Source organism: Anas platyrhynchos, chromosome 8 (genome assembly GCF_047663525.1).
Source record: "Anas platyrhynchos isolate ZD024472 breed Pekin duck chromosome 8, IASCAAS_PekinDuck_T2T, whole genome shotgun sequence".
Taxonomy (NCBI): domain Eukaryota; kingdom Metazoa; phylum Chordata; class Aves; order Anseriformes; family Anatidae; genus Anas; species Anas platyrhynchos.
In genome coordinates, this window is record NC_092594.1 from 7,304,323 (window position 1) to 7,315,742 (window position 11,420).

General features: G+C 38.4%; 2 long non-coding RNA genes across 2 annotated transcripts; both read right to left on the reverse strand.

The window, feature by feature from the left end:
- Positions 1-371: 371 nt before the first annotated feature.
- Positions 372-3,550, reverse strand: LOC140003116 (uncharacterized). Its single transcript, XR_011811101.1, has 5 exons — positions 3,421-3,550; positions 2,570-2,762; positions 2,008-2,206; positions 1,550-1,659; positions 372-488 (listed from the first exon to the last, which is right to left on the reverse strand). It is a non-coding gene; the product is annotated as an uncharacterized lncRNA (long non-coding RNA).
- Positions 3,551-3,618: 68 nt separating this feature from the next.
- LOC140003117 (uncharacterized) lies at positions 3,619-10,655 on the reverse strand. The gene is made up of 4 exons (XR_011811102.1): positions 10,500-10,655; positions 8,779-9,683; positions 6,146-6,289; positions 3,619-3,821 (listed from the first exon to the last, which is right to left on the reverse strand). It is a non-coding gene; the product is annotated as an uncharacterized lncRNA (long non-coding RNA).
- Between the last annotated feature and the right edge of the window lie 765 nt (positions 10,656-11,420).

The following is an 11,420-nucleotide window of genomic DNA, read 5'->3' on the forward strand; positions in this document are numbered from 1 at the left end:
AGGCATTGAGCAATTTTTTAGATATCGCTATTTAATGTGCTGCAATAACAGAACTTTGGAAGTCAGATTTTGTTTTGTTGTTAGAATTTCGGGGATATCACGTAAATAAAGGTTATTACATTCTATTATTCATGTTTAAAATGTTCATTTGATCAAGCCACACAATAATGTAATGGCAGCGCTAGAGATACAAGTCGCATGGCTTAAACCTCTTCTGTTATCTGGCTGCCTTCCTCCCATAGTCTTTTCAGGCAGCTCTACAATTGTGTTAAATTTCTTTCTTTCTCTCTTTTTTTTTTTTCTTAAATCACCTGGCTAGATCTCAGTTTCTTGATTTCTAGGAGGCTCTTCTCTTGCAATAATGCTTCTTTTTTAGCTACAACAGCTTCTCTTTTCTTTAAATCTTCTTCTAGTTCTGCTAACTGTTGGTGCTGTTGAAGAATTCTTTCCATTTCTTCATCCAGCCATTTCTTTTGCTCTTCTAACTTCTACAATTTAAACAGAGATCCAGAGAGCATTAACGAGGACTATTTGGGTCAGAATTTTATGACTATGTTTTTCCTCTTTTAGAGTAACTGATAAAACGTGAGAAATCAACATTTCAATTCTTAACATTAAGTGTTCAACAGAATCCTGATTCAGGATAATACAGAAATAGGACTGACTTAAGGAGAGGTTCAGCAATGTTATATTACTACATCTTATGCAAACAATTTTATCAGATGCTTTTAAGGAAATGTATTATTTTCCTAAAAACAGTTATAGAAATAGATGTCATATATAGAATGACAACAACTAAGTTTGAAAGGTACCACAAGAAATCAGCTAGCCCATCCTCATTGCATGATTCTTGCCCAAGACCAAGATTTGTGGAAAAACACATCGTGATGAGAAACTCTGATGCTGAAAGAAAGAAAAAATGGGAGTTCTGATCCTGCTAGCAGAGTCTATTATAAGTCTCTTCTGAAGCAATGGTTTATCAGTGGGCATATTGCTGGTATGGCTAAGAAGTTGCTTTTATTTCATTTTTTAAATTGATTTTCACCTCTAAAGACTTTGGTTAACTCATGAAACTCTCATGTTCCAATGTCTAGTTCTGAAATCATGCAGGTAGCACTGTTGCACAGGAAACCTACTATTCTAACACTGTCATGAACAACCAAAACCATAGCCATTTGTCATATTTGTCAGATGGGAAAAGAAATAAACAAACAAACCATGCAACATTTATAACAGAGCTCATCAGAATCACCTTCAAACCTACCAGACAACCAAACTCGTTGAATTTCCAGCTATCTGAATTACTACCTTTGACAAGTCATAGAAAAAACAAAGACATTACAGCCCTCTCCTTTCGTTCATTCAAAACCAGTTAAAGAGCTTCTTGACTTGTCTCAGTTTTTGCTACAACAAAAAAATAACAATTTAAAAAAAAACAGGGGAGGGAGGACGGAATACTCTTCTTCCAAACGCTTTACAAAGATGACACGGGGTGAATAAAGACACCTTTCTTTTCAGTGTCCACACAGATTTGGAATAGATTAGCTACCTCTGATTTCTGTAAAGTCCACACCGAGTTATTTTTCTTCTTTTTAAATGCAGCAATCTCTCTGTCTTTAAGAATCTTCTGTTGCTGTTCCATCTTAAGCTGAAGTTCCTCTAAACAAAAACAAACAAACAAAACTTTCTTTCTGCCTCAGTCAGTGTGTTTTTCAAACACATTTAATGACAGAATCTACACAATCATGAAATCAGAAATATTGAACTAATTTACATGCAAAATTGCAACTCAGGGCTAGACATCACATAATAACATTCAAAAAAATAGCTGAAGAGAAAGGAAGAATGAAGATTTCTGTGAAAATACTTATACACAATTTCTTCAGTGTCAAGTAAGCAATTACTTAAAAGGACAAAATCTGGTAGTATAGTACATTGCCTTTGGGAAAACAAAGGTCAAACTGGTTGATCTTATTCTTTGTCATAAGGAAACAGAAAGAATCCTACTTTAATTTGTAGCTGGTCCCGCTGAAGCTCTGCTTCTAGTTGCTTCTTTTTTTTCACTCTCCTCACGCAGTCTTTTCTCTAGCAGGGTCTGCTGATGCTTCATCTGAGCCACGTTCTGCTCAAGTTCTATTGCTCGTTTTTCACTTTGGTTAGATAGAGAAGCCAGATTCTTAGTGTCTTGCTTCTTCTTCTGTAAGGCCTGAATGTTCATGGAAAATTTCAGCTTAACAACAGGAAAACTTAAAACTAAAACCCGACTCAGGTTAATTCTCTATTTCACTGAGTTAGGACAGTGAGCAAGACTTGCTACATTTTGCCACAACAATCACACATTATCTCTAAGGTCTCTGAGCCTTCGTAAAATCATCAAAGACAGAACTATCTAACTACTTAGTTGTTAAATAGTAGTGGGTATAACTGTGTGAAGGTTCTCATTGGCTACTTCAATCCAACTAGCTTCAATTGTGTGAAGCTGGTGAGAGTTTCACAAGCAGAGTGTACGGATTTCAAAGGTGATGCTGAGACAGGAATTTGCAAATCCTAATGGTCATATTGGAAATACCTGCACTTTCAGCTTAGCTGCATCCATCTTCTTTCAGAACTCTCTTTGCAGCTTGGCTTTCTCAGCTCCTTATTCTCCAGCTCCTGAAGCTGCTTTTGAGTTTCGGCCAGTTCCATTTTGGCCTGCTCGGATTCTTGCTCCGGTTTAGTTATCTTCAAAGAATATTGCCTGCTTACACACTCTGCATCCTTACCTTAAAGACATCATATCCAAATAGTTTTAAAACAGCAAGCTAATAATTTGCAATGTATCACTTAAACCTGTAATTGAATCGTTACTTACTTCATCCTGATTAAACCAAAAATTTCTGAGACATTTTCCAAACCTAAACAAACAGCTCCCTTATAACACTGAAATATAGATGAACAAAGGAATCTTAAATCTGAACTCTTCATAAATCATCTGATGTCACCAAAGAAAGTAACACCTGAGTGCCACATCAAGTGAAAATTTTCTGCCTACTGCAGTCCTTGACAAAATAGCTTGCCTGTATTATTATGTTTTTTGTTGTTTGTTTGTATGTTTGTTTGTTTGTTCCCCAGAAGAATATGCTACATATTTCTCAGCTTTCAACTTGGTAATCAGCAAAAAACTCTCGATTGTGTTTCTACTGATTTGCCCTGTTCGGGCAATCTGATTTGCTCTGTTTGGGATTCCGTAAGTACTGTTACTGGGGGCGCACAATGTTTCTCAATGCCAAAAGACTGCCTCAGGAGAATATGTACACACTAGAAGAGTGTGATTGAAACAGGTAAGCACAGATCTTTAGGGTCATCACAATGATAAGTTTCTGGCAAGCATATATATATCAGGACAGGTGTGTAATGATATAGGCTAACAGGGACACTGACCTTTTCCCTCATCCACTTCTGACTCCTGCTTCTCTACTGCTATGATGGCAATGCAAGCATTCCCAGCACAGTGTCGTATCTTCTCTCCTATCCCAGACACTGGGTGACAAACACATGTCCATGAAGAGATCACGCCCAATAGAATTATTGAACAATAACTGTTAAAAAAAATGTAATGCTTAGGTAGACCTTACCTTTCGTGTCTCTGTCCCTGAAGATGGGTAAAGCGAGTGTAGCAGACTCTTTGTGAGTGGGACACTGTATGGCCTTCTTGCAGATGCCGTAACAGCAGGCCCATCTCCACAAGCACTTGAGAAGTCCCAAGTTTTCACAACCATAAACTTCTCTAATTTTTCTTTTAGCTGATCAATAAGGATTTGCTGTTCCACCATTTTTTCATTCTCATATGAAAAAAACAAAAACGAAAACGGTTGCTGATCATCAGGTTTGCATCATACCTTTCTAAATTCATTATAAAGGTCAGTCTTCTTGTATATCATTCACTAACTCTAAATTCTTCTGCAGTGCACAGGCAAATTCTGCAACAAACTGAAAATTCTCTGACATGACAGGTAGAATCTTACCTCTTCCCAAACTCCAATCATTTTTTTGAGACATTTTTGTCTCTAAAGGACCTGTCCTATATAAATTATGTCAGCTAGATTTAGACATCTAGTGAGAAGTAGATGACATATTTATCAGCCCTTGCTTGCCTTATTTGTGTGTTCATGGATAAATAAAACGGTAATTCAAGAAAAATGTTCAAATGAAGCACATGGTCTGAGTTTAAAGAATGAAATGTACATACATGTAGGCTTCCTCTTCCTCTTGGAGTGGTCCAACTTGAAAGATTATTTTTATTAATTAACATTCATAAAATTGTACGTGACCCCAGGATCCCCTGTATCAACCGTTACTTTCTTTTCTACCCAGCCTCAAATTTGTCGGTAATGCTAGTTTGAAGAACTTACTTGCCTTTCCTACAGCAATCTCTGTGCATTGTTCAAAATTACATATCTTCACTGAACTGATTTATCCATAAGGCCAAGACCATACAATTTTCAGTCTTCTCTGTTCCTTTCAGAATACATCGCAAATCTTGCCTACCAACAGGAAATTTGAATAACAGCTAGAGATAGTTAACTAAAGTATGCATTCTCCTACTTTGAATCATATATTTTTTATTTATTCTTTTTTTCTCATCTTCTTAGACTGCAAGTCCTTTCCCCATACATAGACAATGCCCCACAAATTGACATTTTGTTGGAATACAATACATAATATTTCTGTGTCATAGCAAAAAGAATATATATGTCAATACCATACATTTTATGATTGTGGAAGTAGTAATGGGCAACTCCACCTTACAACTTTTTTATTTTTTTAATCCCTATAAGACTCTGTCCCTTATGCCCTTGTACATACAACCCCATAGTGCATAACCTGTTACATAAATACATGGGTACAAACATTTACATGCTACTTTTACAGTTCTTATTCTGTCATGTATCATTGAAATGACACTTTCCTGTGCATACAACTTTAAGCCATTTGACACAAGCATTTGATTTAATTATTATACTGATTTTTCTGTTTTTAAGTAAAAGTGAGAGCTGCGATCTTTTGCCTACAGTACAACTGTTTCTGTTCATAACATCTGCCTCGTATCCTCCATAGGATACAATTATAAGCATAATCGTATATAAGCATCTATGTGTATTAGAAGCATGGATTGTTTCAGTCTAATAAGCTGACAATATGCAGTATGGGTTAAAAAGGGAAAACACACAAAAAAAGCCTATCCAGAAATGACAGAACAGAAAAAAAGTTACAGAGGGAAGGAAAAGATGGTGACCAGTGTACTTACCTTTCATTCATTGACTCTCCCCAAGCCATCAGCAAAGAAGAGGAAAAAGGAGGAAAAGGAGGAAAAGGAGAATAAGGAGGAAAAGGAGAATAAGGAAAAAAAAGGAGAAAAAGGAGAAGAGTACTAACTAGCCATGTTTATGCTGTTCCCTTTAAAAAAGGTCAGATCTATCATCCTATAAAGTCAGATCTATCAACTATCCTATATATGGTCTCCTGGATCTTGAAATGCTATTCACTTACTACCCATTACAATTTCATTAGCATATACAAGATCTAGAGAGGGAAGGAGGCAAGCAGTGTTTCCACTGTGTCACTCAGCTTCTTGTAATAGTAAACTCTAAGAATACTAGGATGAAATTCTGTCTTAAAAAGTCAAAAGGCAACAATACTTTACTCTCACACTGAATAAAGATATAACAAAGCATGTTTCTACACAGCCTTTCAATTAAAGCATTCTGTAGGAACTTGATGGTCTTTTTGAGATTCTAAACAATCTTTTAAAGCCTTTCAAGTCCTAAATCATGAATCGTCCTGAAACAACTTAGCAACAACACAGATCTGGAGGAAGGCAGGAAGCAAAGAGAGGGTGAATGAACCACTTAATATCATACAGGAAGGCTGTGGCACAGTTAGGCTGATACACAAACTTCAGGAATCACAGTACTGTGATTCACCCACTAGATGATCTCAGCTCATTAGGGAATACAGCTCTAATTCAAACAAGGTGCTTGTAAGACTGGTAGGTGTTTACATCCAAAAAAATTCTGAAGGATCTGTCTTGAAATCATGAGTACATTCCTATAGTGGACGGATGGTTTGATATAGATATATGTAATATATGCCAGAGGAAAAATACCTGTAATCTATGTCTTTCTTCAGCCTTCTTTAAAGATTCCAGTTGCTCTTCATTTTCCTGTATTAATGTCTTTATCTGATTCTGCAATATCTTCAATTCATGATCCTTCTGGCTGAATACTTCTTTATCCATAGCTAGAGCCTGCTAGATAATAAAAGGAAAATTCAGCCAGTGGAAAAGCAGGCATTGTTATTCTTGACGTTGGAAAATTAAATACATACATATATTTATTTGTTGTTCAAAGATGTGAGTGGAACTGCAAAGTTGTGACGTATATATAGCAAATTCTCCCACCATGGAATCACAGAACAGCTGAGGCTGGAAAGGACCTCTGGAGGTCACCTGGTTTAACCCCTGGCTCAAGCAAGGCCACCTTGAGCAGGTTGCCCAGGACCATGTCCAGGTGGCTTTTGCAGGTCTCAGAGGATGACTCCACTTCTTTGGGCAACTTGTTCCAGTGCACAGCCACGGCCACCACACAGTACACAAGTGCTTCCAGATGTTTGCCTAGAAGCTCTTGTGTTCCAGTATATGCCCACTGCCTTTTGTCCTGGCTGCACGTTCACTGCACCTTCCCTTCAGGTATTTGTAAGACATTGCTAAAATCCCCCACTGAGCCTCCTCTTCTCCAAACTGAACAGTCCCATCTCTCTCAGCCTTTCCTCATTGGAGAGGTGCTCCAGTCCCTTAAGCATCTTTGTGGCCCTCTGCTGCACTTTTTCCATTATGTCCCTGAATCTCTTGCATGGGGGAGCCCGGAACTGAACAGAATCAAGCAGAATGCAGTAGAGAAGTTGGAAAGGACCTACAAAGATCATCAAGTCCAACTGGCTGACCACTTCAGGACTAACCTAAAGTTACAGCATGTTATTGCGGGCAGTGCCCAAACGCCTCCTGAATACTGACAGGCATGGGGCACCAAACAGCTCGCTAGGAAGCCGGTGCCAGTGTCTGACCATCCTCATGGTACAGAAATTTTCCCTGATGTCCAGCGTGAACTGGACATCCCCCACAGCTTTGTGCCATTCCCATGCATTCTTCCCTCAGTTACCAGCAGCACAGACCAGCACCTTCCCTCCTCAGCAAGTTGCTGAGAGCCATGAGGTCGCCTCTTGGCCTCCTATTCTTCAGACTGGACAACACAAGTGTTCTCAGTCTCTCCTCATAGGACCTGCCTTCCAGCCCTTCTACCAGCTTTGTTGCCTTCCTCTTCACACTTTCAATTATCTTCACATCCTTTTTTCAACTGGGGTGCCCCTGAGCACACGATACTCAAGGTGAGGCCACATCAATGCTAAATATGGTGGGAGAATCACCTCTTTTGACTGGCTGCCTATGCTGTGTATAACGCACCACAAAATACAGTTTGCAACTGCAACTGGACACACTACTCCAGCTGTGGCCTCACTGAGCGGAAGGATCACATCTGTTGACCTGTTAGTGACACTTTGCCTAGTGCAGCCAACAAAACCACTAGCCTTCTTAGGAGGAAGGGCACATGGCTGACTCATGTTCAACTTGGTGGCCACCAGGACGCCCAGCTCCTTTTCTGCAGGGCTGCTTTCCAGCAGGGTGGCCCCCGGCATGCACTAGTGCCTGCAGTTGTTCCTCTTCAGGTGCAGGACTCTGAACTTGCCCTTTCTGAACTTCATGAGGTTCTTGTCAGCCCACCTTTCTAGGCTGTCAAGGTCCCTGTGGCTATGGCAGCATGGCCCTCTGGGGAATCAGCTGCTCCCTTCAAAAGTGGTTTCCACCAGTTGTTTCTTTACTTCTGTTTCTCATCTATTGATTTTGTTTTGACAAGTTTCTTTCTCCCAAAGGAAATAATGGACCCATAACCAACACTACCTTACAAAGTGGGTATTTAAATCCAATTACTTTCTTCGGTGTGCTGTGAGATTTGGCTGTAAAATCTCAGCATCAATCATAATATTAATACACTTCTCAAACAAAAAAATAAGGATGGCCCTCCTCATTTTTCATCTCAAAGAAGAGCCTAAAGATTAAAGAAATTATAATGTTATTTTTTTTCAGATGTTTTTCTGGGTAAGTGATCCAATAGTGGTTGAAGGTTACTTCCAAATGTAGTTGGCTTTCCAGAAAACCTTTAGGAGCCAAATGCAAAGTATAGACACACTATGTCTTACCATTCTAAAGACAGATACTTCTGTACAACTCTATCTTTTCTGTACAACCTATATCTTTCAAGTAAATACAACTCTTAAGAGCTGCTCAAGAGCCTTTATTGCCCTGTTTATTTTAGCATCTCCCTAACCATCTCCTCCGAGCTGTGGATGGCATGCTTACCTGGGTATCTTTCAGTTTAAACCCAGCTCTTACACTGCTTTGAACCTGGGAAGCAGAGCTTTACAATAAGCCAGAGAAAAAAAATGAAGAATAAATAACAGAGCTGTAATTTAGGATGATGAGAACCAAGAAAAGCCAGAATTTGTGTATGCGATTGCGAGGTAACAATCTACAGGCTTACCAGAATTCAGTGTGAAAAATGAAAATAGGTTGATTTTATAAAATTCTAGCTTGTTGGAACTCTATCTCCTCCTCCTACAAGACAGACACATTAGCTTTCCTGATTTGTTCATAGGTACCTAAACAATCAACTTAGAATGAAATACCTGGCAGTTCTTTAGTTCTCTCCTCAGCTGAAGAATTGTGATATGATGGGGCTCTTGCATGGTGCCAGTTCCAGTGTCAATTTGCTGCACGGTGAGAGCTTCCTGCTTTTTAAGCTAACATCATCATTCAAATCAACCAGGAATGGGAAGGCTTCGTCCAAACAGTTTCTGTAGCTGAAGCACTGAACTTGAAGCTGGGTGAGCTGTTCTTCTAGCAAACTGATTCAGGTTCTTTCTTGATTTAAGTCATGTCAACACTGATTACCAACTTGTTGGTTCTGCAAAGCTTCTCAGAGCAATCTGATTTCAAGTTCCATTTCATCAATCCGGTCTTGATCAGGGTTGTAGTTGACAACTGGTTTATTTCTAATGTTTTTGGCTCTGTTTGCATATTTGAGCGAATTTACAGATTCATCAAAGTCTGATGAGGATGGACTTATACATGTTATCATGACAGTCTTGGCGTTCCCTCCTAGGGAGTCTTTCAGAATGCGAGTGATTTTAGCATCCCTGTATGGAATATGTACGCTTTTCCTTTTTGGGTCTCCAAGAGCACTGATGACATTTCCCAAGGCCAACAAACCACTATTGATTTGAACTGATTCTTTGAATCCTTCACTGGTATTTCCAGTCTTTGTCACCCTCTCTGATCCTGCCAAATCCACAAAATGGAACTTTGAAGCAATCATCTGGACTGATTTCCAAGATGAATCCTGTGGATCACTATTTTTTTTGAGACTCTGCAGATTGTTTCTGACAAATACTGATAGTAAAAATGGCATGTGATTGACTAGAGTGTTCGTTCATTTGTGTTGTGCCTGCGTGACGAGCTGCATTGCCACTTTCCAACAGGCTCATCACTTCATCTGCACATTCTACTAGGAATTCCTTAGCACCAACAATCACTTCAAACACCAAAAGAAAATCAGAATAATTACATTAATTTTAAACTTTTCAGTAAAAGTTTACTGCAATTATGAAGAGTCAATCTATAAACACAAATCACAGAAGCATACAAGCCTGCATTATTATAAGGTCGTAGCACATAGCTAAATAAAATAAAACAGTATGTGGAAAGCATGAAGTACAGCACATCTGAAACCTGCAGAAATAGAATATATGGGTGTATTTTGTCACACCATTTGAAACAGTATTGTAAACAGAATACACAGAATACACTTAGGTGTTTACACATCGTCTTATGCAATTTGCAACCTAGTGCTATCTAGAAAAAAAGTATGAGCAAACCTAGCTCAAAGCTTACTTTGTCAGTTAAAAAAAAAAAAAAGACAGAAATTTTGAAAGTTTGTAGTAAAAGTGACTCCCAGCCTATGTTAAGAACATAGTTCTTAGTGGAATGGAAGCAGATATTTACAGCATAAGTAGCTTAACAAATATAACTTTGAAGTGAGAAGCAAAGGCTTAATCTTAAAGCATTCATTCAACTGAATAATCATGCACAATTGTGTTTCTATGCTGAATTTGCAGAAACAGTAACAGTACTACCTTACCACCTGATGCTGCTTCTGGAGGAACATTGATATTGTTCCTAGGAATCTCAAATGAAGGCTGCTTCAGATCAGCTAAACTGAATTGATATTTTGAAAACGTGACTTCGTCTAGTATTAGTCATCGATAAGCTCTCTTTTCAAGAGGTGGAAACAGTAATTTGTGCACACAACAGAAATCAAATGCACGAAGTTCTAGAGCTGAAATCCTACCTGTATTTCCCTTTTCATCTTCTCGGATATGTAAATCTTTCACAGAGGTCTCCAACTCCAATAAATCTCGAAGTTCTTCCTTGTAAACCTCTATATAAGATACCTTCACACGGAAATCGATGTTATGGTTTTCAGAAATATGCTGAAATAACTCCTGAGTAGCCCATGGGATTATGCCTTTTTCATCCTCTGAAACTGATGCTAAAATAGAAACACAGATGTCACAGATACTTGCAGTCATTCTGTCACACAAATTACAAAGACTAAAACTAAAGAGAAGTCTGCGAGGTTTATCACTCAATATAATAAGGAATAGGAAGAGCTCAGTTTTCCCAAGTTTTCATGTAAAGATTTGCTTTTCTGTTGATCAGAAATGCATGGAAATGATACAGAACTTTACTACTTTCTGCGGGTACGAGACTACAAGAAAATTAAATTAGTAAAAAATCACGCTAGAAGAAAAAAATATTTTGAACTTGCTCATGAATTAATGATAAAACTGCAAATCCTTTATGCAGAAAGAATGAATACATCATTTTCAGGGTTTCAAATTCAGAATCAAGGACCAAGAAAAATCCAGATAGTCTTCTAATTCCTGCTACTCCACTTCTTCTCTCTTCTTCAGCAGAACAGACAAACAAATTGTGACTTCTCCATATGGAAGGGAAGATAACCAGAGCTGGTGATACAGGATTCCAGAGAGAGTCAGAAAGCAAAATCGTATACATGCAGAAGCTGAAGAATTCTTCTGCGAACTAATACAGAATAAAAGTAGTTTCCAGTCTCAGGTGTTTGAGGAACACTGACTTGGAAATACCAAGTAAGTCGAATAGTAGAGTTTCAGATATCTGCCTTTAAAAAAGCAAAATTTGAATTCCACATAAAGTTCAACAAGGCCAATATGCAAGGTTCTGCACTTGT